Raw genomic sequence first — 16,955 nt, 5'->3', positions numbered from 1 at the left:
AAAAAAATACAAACAAAATACATTTCCGGTTTTGGTAGAGAATGGCTCTGTGGCTAGATGTAATTAACTGTGGAAAACTAAAAGAGCTTTTTGCTGTAGCAACCCTAAAGGCGTATCACTAAAGAGCAAGACCCTGATATCGAACATTCCGTGGCACCGTTACTGACTTACTTAGTAAGTAGTGATTGTGTAATCATCAAATCTTCGCTGAAAAGTTGTCAGGATTTTGGTGGTTTGGTAACAAATAGTCGTCCTTTTTAATTGGTGCACAAAGAACTCCATAAAAAAAACATTTGTTAGTGAAACACCATTAAGTCGGCCCAATTGTAAGCGTTTCACAAAGTCAATAGCCATAATAATGAAATATCCGGTGCCAAAGGAAAACCTCGAGTTACTGAGAGGATACATGAAAATTAATCAACAGCTGCCGTTTTGCTGAAAAAAAATGCGCCTCCCAGGTGTGCAAAAGTGGAAGTGTGAAAAAAAAGTATTTCCAGTACATCCGTTTTGATGTACGACTTTGTATGTGCAGAAAGGCTGGCACATTGTGAAAAATTATCTTTTTTTCACAAAATGTACTCGTTTGTGTACACTGCAAAAGAAGCAATTTACTCCCCCATTTCTGACCCAGCAGTTTGATGAAATGGGATAGACCTTTTCGGCGCCAGTTCAGAACGATTTACCGTAATTGTAGCCCTCATCTTACCTGAAGTGTGCTTTACCGGTGAACCTAATCACCGTTGGAAGGATTTCCACCGCGACAAAAGTGTGTCATTTAAGGAACCACCATTCCCATTGGATTAAATTATCTTCGTGCGGTTCAAGATGAATAGCGCTGGAAATTGGAAACTTTTTCCTTTGATCATTTGATGATGGTTTTGTACACTTATGTTTTTGATTATGCTTTCCATGGAAGATAGAAGAAGACAAGTTGTACTTTGATCCAACTGTTAAGGTATTATTTTTTTTTGATGTCAATGAACATTCATTGTCATCATTTCGACACAATCTTTATCTAAGTTAAGTTCTATTCAAGATGATGTTTCCAGATCCACTTTTACTCAGCATTTAATTAATAAATAATGACATAACAGTAAGGGAAACCCAATATCCACTCTTAATCATATTTTTCGATACTATCATATTCCATTTCCTAATATTCACCAAACTCAAGATTAATCCCCGTTTGATAAAACTATCAGCGGATCGTTTTTTTTTTATTAGTATTTTATTGTTTTTTTCGTAAGACATTTCGCTTCAGATGTCCCAAAACCAAAACCAACTCCAAATCGTTGAGCTGGCAGCACTTTCCCTCTTCATAGCCGTTCATAGCCCCTCAATCCTTCCAAATTTTCACGTAGTTCCGGCAACGGACACTTTCACTTTTATGCCTTTCAGCATTTCCACTTTGCGCTCCCCTTAAAAGGCCTCGAAGGCTGGTCACGATCGATGAAGTTGCTGGAAGTAGCTCGAAGACGACTCAATCACGCACAGTGCCAACCGGGAGATGCCGAAAATCTTTCACAACAACTTTTATAGAATTATCAATAATAAATTTATGGCCGCATGGCTTTATCCGCCCATCACAGTTCGGGTAGGTTTTGTGCGAGGAAGATGCTTGCTAGCAAGTTTGACCCAGGGTGGTTTATAAATAGGTTCGGCGATTATGACCGCGAGACCCTGAATGATTTAAACGGTTTCCATGCTCGAAATGTTTTGCCTTGCGGGGATTAAAGCGAGTTTGGTTCTTCTTTTATGATTCAGTAGCTAACAAGCATAAAAACAGCTAATACTAGGAACACGCGGTTAATAGGGGGAGAGGGGGTAATATGCACCCCCTAAGGGAAAACTGTGATTTCTCAACCATTACAGCATTACTGTGGAATAATTTTGTTCGATGTTCTAAAACAACTATTGTTATATCTCGAGACTATCCAGGATGTGATATTAAATGATCTACTCTTGCTGGTTTCCCAGAACAGACTGCCTGTGCATCACGCGCAGCCCCTTTATTCTCAAACTATCTCTAACCAGTCTCCAAACTAACCTGCGCAAACCTACGTCCCTTCTTGTATTATCCACGCATCGTTGTCTATGAATATGGGTCATCTATTTTGGTTGGCCCACGCATCAATGCGTGAAGATTTCGAGATCGAGACTTAATTTATTGTCATTCCTCTTTAGCGTCAGCTGCAACGCGTGCTTGTGCAATCATTGATTGCAGCTACGCTAAGGAATATACCCGAAAATGTATAGTTGTGCATTTTTTATGCACAACATTACTACCCCTTCCGAAAAGCTGTTCAATTACTCCTTAACAAATGTCACTTGAGTTAAAACATTATATTTTATCTGTATATCTGTTTCTGTTGGTCTTCCCTAGTATAACATTTTGCTCTTTTTCTCATAATATGCTTATATTGGCTGACCTAGATCAAAATCTGTTTTCTACTTGAGTGTTATTCATTCTCCATTTTAATTTATTTTTTCTTGGTTCAATATCTAAACCTGGTTGTTTTTTGGGACGTACATTTTTGCTCGTTACTTTGTATATGTATTTTTTCTACAATTTTCAATTTATTTCCTTAAACTAATTACCTATTATTAAAAATAAATGTTAATGTAGGAAACCGATTACCCGCGGTTGACTCGGGGTTAGTAGGAAACAATTTGTTTGGGAAAGGTAATAAGGAAAGGATTTTATTGAGTTAATCTCGCTTACTTTTTCAAAAGATCTATGTACATAGGAAACCCATGACGCATTGGTTGTTTTGAAAAAGTAATCTAGTAAAAACCCATTTGTTATTCTTCGTTGTCCTTAAATTATCTTAATTGTTGCACGTTGCATTGTATCTTTTTCTGCAGATCTTTTTGTTTTGTATTATTCTTATTTTTTCTCGTTTTATGAAATTGATAGATAGTAAAAATGATATTGTCATTGTTTTTGATTTATTATGTTTGTCAATGATTTAGCTTATTTCTTTTACTTTTTCCAATTAATTTGAATGTTTCTTGTATAGCTAAGTAAGATATGAAGTGCAGGATGACTACAGGCATACATTATATTTTATATAATAATGTTGTTTGTGCTAATTAATTCAAATATTTTGAATATATTATATTGAAACTATTGAATGTTTCTAGATCAATATTCAGGATGGCTGTTTGTAGGCGTTGAAAGTGCGTTAAATCTCCGAAGTTGTCCGACGACGGTTTTTCCACTGTTATGATTTTGTTGCAGTTGTTGGTCTTGGCCTCGGTCCTGTTGTTGATTTACCGATTGCGATGATGTGTTATAGTTGCACTGTTGATGTGTTTGACGACGAGGGGATTTCCTTCCCCCTAACAAAACAAACTTCTACTTAATGAATGTTATCTCTTTAACCCTATCAATGTGTACATTTACAACATATTTTTCAGATTTTTTGAGATTAAAATAATCAACCATGTTAACTTTCATTCTTTTGAGAAGGATACATTGTTTGAAAGAAAATTATAAAAATATTGTCTTACTAAGTGTGAAAAAATGTATTTTTGAAAAATAATTGAGTTTTCAGCAAAAAATCTTTTAAATGTTTCTATTAGTTTATGTTTTTTTTTAATGCTATTAGTTGTATACTGAATTTCTTACAATTGTCGATCTATTACTTATAATGATTTAAAATATAAAGTTATTAGCTTTTAATTTTATAAACTTTGTAAATGTGCTTTATACTGCTTTATACATTTTGATGATATTTTTATTTTCTGTTTTTTTTTTGCTGATTTTTTTTTTTTTGCTTGTGACAATGAAATATATATGTACCGTTTTGGTGAAACTTTTTGTTTTTATTTAAAAAGTGTATAATAGAATCAGTTTAATTATTTTAAATCCAAATATTGAATGCTTTTCCTTTTGTTTGCTACTATTCAAATTATTAATGATTTTTTATTAACCACGTAAAGTTTAATAACCAAAATAAATTATCTGTTTTAAAATATAATTACATTCATTTTTGTTTTATTTGATTTCATTATGCAGTAATAAATGTTATTTAAAGCAAAGTACAAAAAAAAACAAGTATCATGAACATTGAATTAGATAACATTGAACTCAATTTGTTAACGTTATTTATTTTTATTTATTTTTTCTTGAAAATTAACTGCGAATTATTTTTATTTGCAAAATGAAATTATTTATTAGATACCAGATCATTGCTTTTCCTTTTTTTTTGTCTATCGATGCTATGTGGATTTCACAATAAGTGTAGATTAATAATTTCTTTGTTTTGGAAATCGTATTAATAATTACGAACTTTATCATTTAAGTTTTCATAAATAAAAATTCTAAAATCCTTTAAAAATAAAATATTTTTAAAATAACCTTGAACTAACCTAACAAAAAGACTTTATCTTTCTCCGTTAGACCTCTTTTTAACATTCCAACGCCCAAGGCTCCAAAAAAGTTGGAACGGTAACTTCAACTCAATAGTTCTCGGGCATAACTCAACCAATCAAGATGATTCTTCTTTCCAGTGATTTGTTAGGATGTCTAGATAATTCTAGAATTTTGCAGAACTTAATTTGATCAAATTTGTAATTTTTGCGATCAAAAACATCGTTCCAACTTTTTTTTCCGCGTGTAAAAAAAAAATCGCCAAAAATTCCGCGGAGGCGGTCGTTTTTAAAAAAGGTGGAACGATGTTTTCGGTCGCAGAAATTACAGATTTGTTCAAATCAAGTTCTGCAAAATTTAAGGATCATCTAGACATCCTTACAAATCACTGGAAACAAGAATCGTCCCGATTGGTTGAGTAATGCCCGAGAACCAGCGAGTTGAAGTTACCGTTCCAACTTTTTTGGGAGGCTTGGGCGTCCGTGTAAGTTGGACAGGCGTTGGGCGTTCCAGTGTTAATATTACTTACAGATTTTTGCAATGCTTATTATTTTATTTCAAATGTCTATTTTTAGGATTCCATTTATTACTGAATATGTATATTTGTCTATGTTTGATTTAATTCTTCATTGAAATATATATTTTTGTTCTCGTGACAATTAACTAGGGTGTAATTCTATTTATATGTTTAGGAATATTTCAATATTTTTTATGTTTCAAACTTTTTAGAGTGAGCTCCGTCTAAAAAGTTTCAAACTCTTTAATATTATCCTAAATAATGTTTTAATTTTGTTTTAAATAATTTGTATTGTTTCAGAATAATTAATTGAAATTGCAATTGTTTTGATTTGTGTATAAAGAGAAAACAAAATAAAATTATGCTGTTTCCTTCTTATAGATGGAACCAATTATTTTTATACGTACGTACAATAATATCGTACGTATAGAATTGTATTGTTTTCTTCTTACACATTTATCAAAAACAAGGTAGCTAAAAAATTTAAACGTTAAAATCGCTTCCATTTTGTTTATCAAAACTTCGTAGTTCTTTCTTTTTTATCTTTAGCATGTCTATTTATTTTCCATGATTTGCTTTTTTTTACATTGTGATTTTTTATGGAAATTGATAATTATTTTTAAGATATTTGTTCTGTCTGAGCTGAATATTATTTTAAATTTTCCGAAATTACTTTACAATTATCATCCACGTCATTTTTTTGTAGAATCAAGTTTTCAATTTGAATAATAAATCATTTGCTATTTTCCTTCTTTGTATTATTTAAATTCTGGCAAAATGTTAAATTCTTAGCAAGCCGTCAATTATCAATAAAAAAAAATATGTGATTTAAATGTCATTATAGATTTGTTTTAATTGAATATTTTTATCAAAATAGTTTCTACTTTTTCTTATTGTACTTTTTTTTTTTTTGGTTAAACGTATGAAAGGTTGTTTTAGCATGATTAGAAAGTTATAATAATGAATTTGTTTACAAATCCTTGTAACAATATTTAAAACCCTAATATGTTAGTGAAAAAGCTGATTATTTACCCATATTATTTGCAATCAATATTATTTGATGTTACTGATTTGATAAAAAAAAAGAACAAAATCTTTTCAAATTATTTTAATTTTATATATATTTTTTTAAACATTTTTCAGGCATGAAATTGAAATCTTTAAAAGCGTTATTTGAATCATTTAATATTTTTTTTAATATCCACTTTTTTTTGTTGGAGTCATGCAATTTTATTAGAATTTTTAATAAATTGACTGAAATAGTCAACTAAAATGTTGAAATAAAATAATATTGATGTAATACAATTTACCATTGTACTCAACTATAAAGTTATCATTACTATAGTTTCAAATAAATTATTAGTCTGTTATTGTTTAGTATTGAATGGTATTATTTGTGTTTTTATGATGTTTGAATGCTTTGATATTAAAAATGCGTGTAACAGAAAATCATGATTAATAAATTTATTGAAATATATAAACAAAAATTTACCTTTTTAAAATAGTTGACAAAAACTTGAAAAAAAAAATGATGAAACTGCTTTTCTTCTAAAATGGATAGAGGTACTTTAGTTCAAATATAGCAAATGAAAAATAAATATATTTTTAACAATTATGAAACATTTTTTTTTTTATACTAGATTATGCAAAGTGTCAGTTTAAACATGTGATTACCATGCTTAGTGAGCTTTCACAATGCAACACGCGGGAACCACTACTCAAAAACACAAAATTTCACGGAACGTTAAAAAAATGCTTAATTAAGCGGGATTTCGCGGAAAATGTGAAATTTTGTGAATTTCATGCTGTCCGTGAAATCGTGAAAAGTCACTAACACTAGTGATTACATTAGTTTAATGAAGCATTTTTTTTTAATTGTGATGCTTTTACTTTACTGCTTGAAACATCTAAATTAAATCAAATGAGTTAGTCTATATTTACAATTTCTATTCGATTTAACTTAATGTTTTGCCTGATGTTGTATATTGAATTGCTGATATTTGAACCTTTGAATTTTCATATTAATTTTTTTTAATAATAGATTTTTTTAATATGTTTAGTTCGGTTTTCAATTTTGAAACATCGTTTGGCAATAAATAATACATATATATTTTTTTCATTGTTGGTAATAAATAAGTGTAAACTTTTTTATGAGTTTTTAATTATTTCCATGATATTACAGTTTTCTAAAGAAACAAAATTATCAGAGTGCTTTTTAATTTTATGAGCTTTAGTTTTTTAATGTTAATTTCATTTATCGATTTATGAAATGAAAATTAAGTTTTGAACACGTAAATAATCGATTTTGATTGAATGTTCAATAATATTTTAACTGAATGAATGTATAGAAAAAAGAAAATCTGAATGGACAATCAAAGAAAAAAAAATCATATGATATTGAATTAATGACAAAAGAGGAAATATTATATAAGATCTAAAATCAAGTTACTAAGTTACTTACCAAGCTGGAGAGGAAAAAAAATGGGGATAAATCACCAGGTACCAAAAATCTATGTATCTGAATTTGTCTCATCTAAAATGTATGAAATGAATTAATTTGAATGATTTGATCATCGTCTGGAAGTTTAATAAAGCGATTTGTTAAACAAAATATATTGCTTACCTTAACATTACTCAATTTTATACAATAATGCAGCATAGAAAATAAATGTTATCAGACCAAATATGTATAACTCAACTGTTGTTTTTTTCATATCAATGTATACATTTGTTCATTATTGCTTCCACCATAATAATACGATTGGTTCTTCTATTAATTGATCTTACCACTTTATTACACGCAAATAAAAAAATAAGTCATTGAATCAACAAAATGTTTTTTTATTTTGAACAACAAGATTCTTGTTGAATCAACGCTGAACGTCAAAGCAACTTTCTCAAAACAACAAGAGAGTTTTGTGGAATTGAGAAAATCAAGGTTTGTTTTATGGCAATTTTTATTGACTCCCTTCTACAAAAAAAATTGCTGAATCAAATCTCGTACAGGCTGATCGTACAAAACATTTTATTGCGTGTATTAAAATATTTATTAACTATTATTAGTGCTAATAATTTTATAATTTATTTATTTGCATGTTTATGTTATAATTTAAAGTTTGTGATTAATTTTATTCATGTTATGTTTTATTCTCTTATTTGAGATGTGAATTATTATTATTTAAATATGAAGCTTTACGTTCGAATCGTTTCATATAGCTTTGATTACATTAAAAAAATGTGTTTTTATTCATAAGATCATTTACTCTCATTGGAATCAAACAAATTTTTTTTTAATGTTAAAATTTGTTTTATGTTATCAAAATTTGATGATATTCTAGATTTAAATTTATTAGGGTTTAAAAAACATATTTTTAAAGTGTAGGTTTGATTTATTCATTAAATTTTTTTTTAATTCAATGGTTATTATTTCCATGCATTTTACAAAGTTTAGAAACAATATGATTAGGTTTTTGAATGTTATGCATACAAATGACTTTTACTTTAATATTTAAATGTTTGATAAAATTTAAATAAATTTTAAATAAATTTTGGATATATTTGAAGTTTTTATTTGTTTACTTTTATTGGAATCAAACATTTTTTTTAATGTTAACAAATTTGTATGATATTTATCTATAAAAATAGTTTTGAACTTACAAGGGCTTAATACAAATATTTTTAAGTGTATGTTTGATTTGTTCATTAATTTGTTTTATTTAATGGCTATTATTTTAATGCACTTTTGAAAAAAATGATTAGATTTTTGAAATTTGTGCACTATTTTTTTACAAATAACTTTGACCTTTTATTTTTAATCAGAATAAAATTTTAGCTATATTTTCGATGTATTTGAAGTTTTTGTTTGTTTTATTTATCAATAATCAAATAAAAATGTATTTTTTTAATATTATTTGAATTAAAAATTTAAGATTGTTTAAGAAAAGCTTAACTGATTATTGATTGAATTTATTTTGATTTATTTTTTTCTATGTTTTAATCTTATTTTATCATTATTTTAAAGAGATGTTTCCTGATTATTAATTGTATTGACTTGATACTAACTTTTACTCTTTTTGATTTTTTATACGTCATATTAGGGTACGGAAGTGTTGTTGATTTATGATAATTGAAAATTCTTTAAAATATTTTAAATGTCATGCTAATGAAATTAGTGAACTTCGTTTTTGGACTGTTTAATTTATTTTCTATTGTAGTAATTTATATTAAATCATTATTTTTTGAATTGTTGGTTTATTTTTTAAATTGTGTAAAATTGATTGAATGGCTTTTTTTAAACAATGTATTGAAATTTACATGAAGTACTGATTTTTGATTTATTTCATTTTGAGTTTAGAAAATTTGACATAATTTGACTATAATTTATTTTCAATTGAATTCTGTAGTTTTAGTTTTTCCTGCTTACTTATTTTAATTTTATAAAAAAAAAACATATTTGTTGAATAAACTGAAATAATCTTTTTTATTATTTTGTTTTGTCGAAATATATTTGTTTTAGCATTAAACAAGGCTTCTGATATCTTAAACATTCGTTTGACATGTTCAACACACGAAATTACTCAATATCTAATCTGAAGGAGAAAAAATAGAATTGTAAAATAATAATAGAGTTCTATTATTATTCAAAAATTGTATTTTTACACTAGTTTGAATTTCCATTTTAAAGATAAGTTTAATCATTTCACTGGACATAATTTTGAATCAGATTTACTTCCAGGAAAAGTAAATGTAATTTCAAGTATTATGTTCTTACGATCAATACATAGTAGATCTTCATCATTAAATGTTTATATTGGCCAGATATAAACACAATGTATAGTTAAGATGTACTGTGTTATGATTGTAGTTGTTGAAATTTTGTTTTAACAATGCATGTTTTCTAAATTTTCAATAAAGTCAAAATATTGTTTATACAAGTATTTATCATTGTTTTGAACGTAATTCAGTTTATTCTTATATTTTTCAGTTCCTATTAACTTTTTTGATTTTTTTGAACCCTTGACTTCATTTTCTCCATCATAATTTTCAAGATTATTTTCTCTTTTACAATCATTTTTATTGGATTTGTTTTTATTTTGATATTCGTTTTGAATTTGGTGCGTTCTAATTTCAACACTTTTAATGTTTTCTTTGTTTTCAGTAACATTTATATACGATTTATCATTTATAATATTTTCCGATATGCCATTTTGACTTTCATAACTTTGTAATTCTTTTAACTTAAAATTGTTAGATGTTTCATTGTTTCCTTTATTTGTTGTATGTATTTTGTATTGAGCTTCTTTTGATAGCATTTTGTTTTCAATTATTTTTGGCTCCTCCTTTATGTCCTTACATTCCTTTTGTTGTGTCGCTTGTCGTTTTTCACGTGTTTGTATATAGTAATTATTGTATTTGATTTTTTCTAAATCGTTTTGATACGTTTCAGCTTTTTCGATTAGTTTGTTCATACTGTTTTCATTATAATGGTTGTTATTATTCCACTTATAACTTTTATAACCATAATAATTGGATCTTTTTCCAGTAGAAAACCGATTGTAATATTTGCCCTTATAACTAGGGTTGTTGTTTCTGAGATCTTGACTTTTTTGATACCAATTGTGAAAGATGTTTTGTTTATTCACCCATTCGTTTTGGGCTCTATAAATAATTGGTTGAATTTTTCCAAACATTTTTAAATTGTGGAGATTAAACTTTTTCAATATAATTTCAACTTCTTCTAAAGTAGAAGCCGAACCTAAAATCAAAATCGCGTTTGTGGACAGCAAATCTTTTACTTTCCATACGGATTTGTCCATAGCATGGTCGTAAAATAACTCATACTCATGGCCACAATTTTGTTTAATTTTTATTAGTTTTTGGTCTAATCTGAAAATAAATTCAGAAAGCGTTTCATTTTGCCTGACTGATATTGAATTAACTGAGTCGAGCAGCTCAAGCATTTGTTTCAAGCTTGGTTTGTATCTCTCCTGTAAAAACAGTTTGAGATCATTCCAAGTTTGAAAAAAATGGTTCTTTATTTCTGATTGAATTTTTTCAGAGAGCTTACAGTGTTTAATCACTGTAAGGAATTGTTTCTCATTTGTGGCTTCCGTTTTAGTAATTTTGTGGAATAGATCTACCATTTCAATGAACGGTTTTAATTTTTGCACCGAACCATCAAATAGTTCGATGTGTTCTAATTTGAACCAATTTTCCATCGTTTTAAAGTTATTGCTGAAATTGTATAATTTTTGTTTTCTTATGATTAATTATCTTCTACTCACCATTCGTGTCCATTGTCATCGCAAAGTCGGCATCTTTAATACACTGCGTTTTGTTTTCACTACTCTCACATTTTTTTTTCTGACACCAGTGTTATATCTCGAGACTATCCAGGATGTGATATTAAATGATCTACTCTTGCTGGTTTCCCAGAACAGACTGCCTGTGCATCACGCGCAGCCCCTTTATTCTCAAACTATCTCTAACCAGTCTCCAAACTAACCTGCGCAAACCTACGTCCCTTCTTGTATTATCCACGCATCGTTGTCTATGAATATGGGTCATCTATTTTGGTTGGCCCACGCATCAATGCGTGAAGATTTCGAGATCGAGACTTAATTTATTGTCATTCCTCTTTAGCGTCAGCTGCAACGCGTGCTTGTGCAATCATTGATTGCAGCTACGCTAAGGAATATACCCGAAAATGTATAGTTGTGCATTTTTTATGCACAACACTATTATTCTTCGTCATCCATGTGAAAAAAGTCTTAAAAAACCTCAAAATTGTTTGAAAATATCAAATTTCTAAAAACATTTTTGATTCATTTCAAACAACCATGCGGGGCAATATGCACCGCAACATTGGGGCAAAATGCACTACAACAACGGGGCAAAATGCACCGCAACATGGGGCAAAATGCACCGGGTAAAAGCAGTTTTCACTAGTCACCACTAGATGACACCGCTGTTTTTACAAAGGAGCTTCAAAGCGGTGCATTTTGCCCCGACCACGCTTTTTGCAGAAAATTAAATTAAAAATGGATTTTTTTATGTTTTTGGACTCATCTATCTACAGAATAAGGAAGATTATGGCAAAAACTATATACCTCAACACTCACAATATCAATAATTGCTTTTTATATTGTCCGAAAATCATAATGAAAGTTCAATGAAAATTAGATGAAAACACAACATTTTAAAGTTTTGCAAATAACTTGAGCTGTTTTGATACTGCGATGCTCAAATTTTTCCAGCATGGTTTAGCAATGTTAAGCTTCCAATTTCTATGATTTTTACCCCGGAAAATTCTTCCAAAAACCAAGAAAAGTAGGGGTGCATTTTGCCCCGGGGGTGCATATTACTCCCTCTCCCCCTACTTTCGGACACATACCCCTCTTTCTTTTAAAAGTTTTGCAAAACCTATTCTTTAGGCTTTACATAATTTCCCACGCCAATCGACTCCAAAGAGGTGTGGATTGCCGGAGGTTGTGGATGTCAAGTTTTTTCTAGAAAACAACAATTTGCATATTCATGAGGATGCGATTTTTTGTCGTTACACTTGAAGTCTCGTTTGCTGTTGAAATGTACTGTGTTATCAATTCGAGGCCTGGTTTAAGTTAGAGACACGATGCTTTCTTCTGCCATAAGTAGTGACAGCTTGTCAGATTGTGTTGAATTCGTTGTTGTAAATTTTACTTTTTGGCCATGAATGATAAAATGCTTTTCTTTGCAAATTTAACAATACATCTCAGTTTTGCAAATCAACTGTGATGAATCAATTGTAGACGATCTGTCAGAGACCATAATTTTTGTTAGAAAAAATTGAAAATCATTTTTTTAGTGACTAAATATCAATTTTAAGAAACATGCTCAATTTAAACGCAATTGTAGAAACTGATTGAGTCATTTGGAAACAAAAAAAAAATACTAAATTTCTAACCGAAGCCGCAATTAGCACTGAATGACTGCATTTAATTCAATTATACAACTTTGTCTTTGAACTTTTCCAAAGAATCATGACCCAATGGCTAATGAGGTTCGTTAGTCAAAGTGCCGAACACTGGCACTGAAGTCAGTGATGCAACTCTGCGTGATCTTTGAGATACCAAAGTTGTCCTCCCCTCAAATTGGTGCAACCCACATTGTGTTTTACCTCCCCCTGGACTTGTGAAAATGAACTCATAACAAAATTAGCCAAATGAGGGCAAATTGAAGCTGCACACCACTACGATAGAACGCTTGAGCACACCTGGCCACCGGTAAAACTATTCTCAGGAAGGGTTCTCATTGCATATGCAAGCACTTTTGGGTTCACAATTCCCATGCAAATGAGCAGGAGTTTTCTTTACGGGACGAGTTTTCCTGGCGGTGGGAAAACCACCAGCATGCATGGAATAAGCCATATTGGATCTTTTAGCAGCTGACACAAACGATCAGAATGGGAGATTATGGTATGATTGTCCGATTGAAGTTGAAGTTTGGTTTCTTAAAATCAGTTTAAAACATACTTTAGTATTCAAAACAAATAAATATACCATGATCTGGGGGAAAATCGGGGCACATTTAGACAATATTTGAACATGTTTGAATGATTTCGGATAGAACAGAGACAGAACAACAATAACAGTACATCTTTTTTTTTTTTCAAAATTCAAGCTTTCAAGTGTTCTAAAAACTACTGTCCATATTCAGACTGTAGTCCCGATTCAACCCAGTTGGCGGTACTTATATATTCCTTCAGTAAACGATTGTCCAGTTGGCAATATCAATTTAGCAGTCTCATGACTGCTGTTAATCTATTAATCAATTATCTTATTTAGATGATCTGTTTGGGCTGGTACAAATTAATGATTGTAAAAAAACTGAAGCAAAATCATTCACGGTGCCCTCAGGGGAAGAGAATCTCTTTCCTACAGTAACCTCCAATAACTCCGAAAAAAGTCTGACAAAGCTGAAAAACAGGGCTCGCACCCTGTTGGGGGCCTAAAAGGGTGCGGCAGACAGCTGGAAACTGACAGAGGTTAATAGATTTAGTAATTGTACAATCCTTAAAAATTGTACAATTAATAAATGGTAAGAAGAGCAAAAGAAGTACAAATAAAAAGAAACAAGAAATAGTCAATACATATAGAAAGACAACGCTGAAAATCATACAGTATGTAAAAAAAGTATTTACACCCCTTGGGCACTATGCACATTTTGTGATGAAACATGTAAACATTTTAAAATTTTACAGAAACCTAGTACTACGTTTTGTTCAGAAACTCATGCCGAACATTTTGCTACAAAAAGCTCATGAAAAGATGATTTCTATAAACGGTATTCAAAAACGTGGGTTTTATAGAAAACCTAGATGTATGGGTATTAGGGTGGCTTGAAGTTGTATGGGAAAGTTTCAAAATGGACTGATTCAATCAGAACAGGCATTTTCCGGTCCTATTTGGGCCCCCAAACAACCCCCCAAAATTTGGGAGCGATTGGATTTGACCCGACTTTCCGCAAAGCGATTCAAATTTTTAAAAATAAGTGCTGAAAATTATATTTCTTGCCAACACTGCCAGTACTTCGGAAGATATTTCGAAATCTTATTTTTTAACGTAATAAGGAAGCAACCTAGCAAAATGGTGTCTTAGGAAAAAATGTTGTACAGTCGTGCCTCGGTTAAGCACCGCATATGGGGGATGCAAAACCGAGGCGTGCATAACCGAGGCACAGAGCTTATGGGATTTTGGCTATATGGGAGACATTGGCTTTAATCGTACGAAAAATCACGCAAACATCAGAAAATTATAGTGTTTTGGAATCGGGTTGATGTCAGCTATCCATTAAAATTATTATTTCATGAAAGTTTTCACAAAAATACGTAATTTTCCTGTATTTCGAAAATGCATATTTTTTCTCTAAAGAAACCAAAAATTTATTGTTATTGCAATATGGGTATCAAATGATCAGGTTTTGCCTTCCTCACTGAGGTAAGGCTATAATCCTGCTCTAAAATGAACTTTTTATTAAAAGCTCGAAGACCCACCTTCATATATACATATCGACTCAGAATCGAAAACTGAACAAATGTCTGTGTGTGTGTATGTGTGTGTGTGTGTATGTGTGTGTGTGTATGTATGTATGTGTTCAAAAATCTTGCCAAGTTTTCTCAGCACTGGCTGAACCGATTTTGATCGAACCAGTTGCATTCGACTTGGTTTAGGGTCCCATACATCGCTATTGAATTGTTTGAAGTTTCGATAAGTAGTTCAAAAGTTATGTATAAAAATGTGTTTTCACATAAATCCGGATTTGAATTATATGCATGTAAACGATGTCGGGATCCATCATCCGACCCATCGTTGGTTAGGTAATCAAGAGACCTTTCCAACGAGTCCACAACATTGAAGATCTGGCAACCCTGTCTCGAGATATGAACACTTAAGTGATATTTATGTACTTTTTTGAAGCCGGGTCTCACTTAAATGCATGTAAACGATGTCCGGATCCATCATCCGACCCATCGTTGATTAGATAATCAAGAGACCTTTCCAACGAGTCCACGACATTGAAGATCTGGCAACCCTGTCTCGAGTTATGGCCAAATGATATTTATGTACTTTTTTGAAGCCGGATCTCACTTAAATGTTTGTAAACGATGTTCAGATCCATCATCCGACCCATCGTTGGTTAGATAATCAAGAGACCTTTCCAACGAGTTCACAACATCGAAGATCTGGCAACCCTGTCTCGAGTTATGACCACTTAAGTGATATTTATGTACTTTTTTGAAGCCGGGTCTCACTTAAATGCATGTAAACGATGTCCGGATCCATCATCCGACCCATCATTGGTTAGATAATCAAGAGACCTTTCCAACGAGTCCACAACATCGAAGATCTGGCAACCCTGTCTCGAGTTATGACCAATTAAGTGATATTTATGTACTTTTTTGAAGCCGGGTCTCACTTAAATGCATGTAAACGATGTCCGCATCCATCATCCGACCCATCGTTGATTAGATAATCAAGAGACCTTTCCAACGAGTTCACATCATCGAAGATCTGGCAACCCTGTCTCGAGTTATGACCACTTAAGTGATATTTATGTACTTTTTTGAAGCCGGGTCTCACTTAAATGCATGTAAACGATGTCCGGATCCATCATCCGACCCATCGTTGATTAGATAATCAAGAGATCTTTCCAACGAGTCCACAACATTGAAGATCTGGCAACCCTGTCTCAAGTAATGACCAGTTAAGTGATATTTATGTACTTTTTTGAAGCCGGATCTCACTTAAATGAATGTAAACGATGTCCGGATCCATCATCCGACCCATCATTGGTTAGGTTATCGAGAGATCTCTCCAACAAGTCCACAACATCGAAGATCTGGCAACCCTGTCTCGAGTTATGACTACTTAAGTGATACTTATGTACTTTTTTGAAGCCGGATCACACTTAAATGCATGTAAACGATGTCCGGATCCATCATCCGACCCATCATTGGTTAGGTAATCGAGAGATCTTTCCAACGAGTCCACAACATTGAAGATCTGGCAACCCTTTCTCGAGTTATGACCACTTTAGTGATATTTATGTACTTTTTTGAAGCCGGGTCTCACCTAAATGCATGTAAACGATGTCCGCATCCATCATCCGACCCATCGTTGATTAGATAATCAAGAGACCTTTCCAACGAGTTCACATCATCGAAGATCTGGCAACCCTGTCTCGAGTTATGACCAATTAAGTGATATTTATGTACTTTTTTGAAGCCGGGTCTCACTTAAATGCATGTAAACGATGTCCGGATCCATCATCCGACCCATCGTTGATTAGATAATCAAGAGATCTTTCCAACGAGTCCACAACATTGAAGATCTGGCAACCCTGTCTCGAGTAATGACCAGTTAAGTGATATTTATGTACTTTTTTGAAGCCGGATCTCACTTAAATGCATGTAAACGATGTCCGGAACCATCATCCGACCCATCGTTGGTTTGGTAATCAAGAGACCTTTCCAACAAGTCCACAACATCGAAGATCTGGCAACCCTGTCTCGAGTTATGACCACTT

This window comes from Culex pipiens, chromosome 3 (genome assembly GCF_016801865.2).
Source record: "Culex pipiens pallens isolate TS chromosome 3, TS_CPP_V2, whole genome shotgun sequence".
NCBI classification, from domain to species: Eukaryota; Metazoa; Arthropoda; class Insecta; order Diptera; family Culicidae; genus Culex; species Culex pipiens.
Note: the sequence above shows the minus strand (reverse complement) of the source record.